A 363-nucleotide genomic window follows, 5' to 3' on the forward strand; every position below is an offset into this window, starting at 1 on the left:
TGCCTGGCATCTGAGAACCTGGCTTTTGGAATGTTACCTATGTTTCTAACTGATAAGGCTGTTTTGTCTTCCCGGTGCACTGAATCCTACCTTACCAGCTTGCCTAAACTGTCTGTACAAACGGTATGATTTATGGTGCACACCTGCTTTTCCTCTAGGAGTTTGGAATTTCAGTAATCATGACTGGTCGTGTGGCAGAAGAGTCCCTACATCACTAGCCCACAAAAAACTCTGGATGCTGAGTCTCAAGCAAAGCTCCTGGGCAGAAACAACATGCACTGTTGCTGCATTTCACTGCTGGAGAAGAAGCATGTTCAGTGAAGTTCCCACCCCAGAAGAGAGAACTTTAAAAGCCTACACCTG

This window comes from Sapajus apella, unplaced genomic scaffold (genome assembly GCF_009761245.1).
Source record: "Sapajus apella isolate SASKATOON/1434 unplaced genomic scaffold, GSC_monkey_1.0 scaffold4, whole genome shotgun sequence".
In the NCBI taxonomy this organism is placed as follows: Eukaryota; Metazoa; Chordata; class Mammalia; order Primates; family Cebidae; genus Sapajus; species Sapajus apella.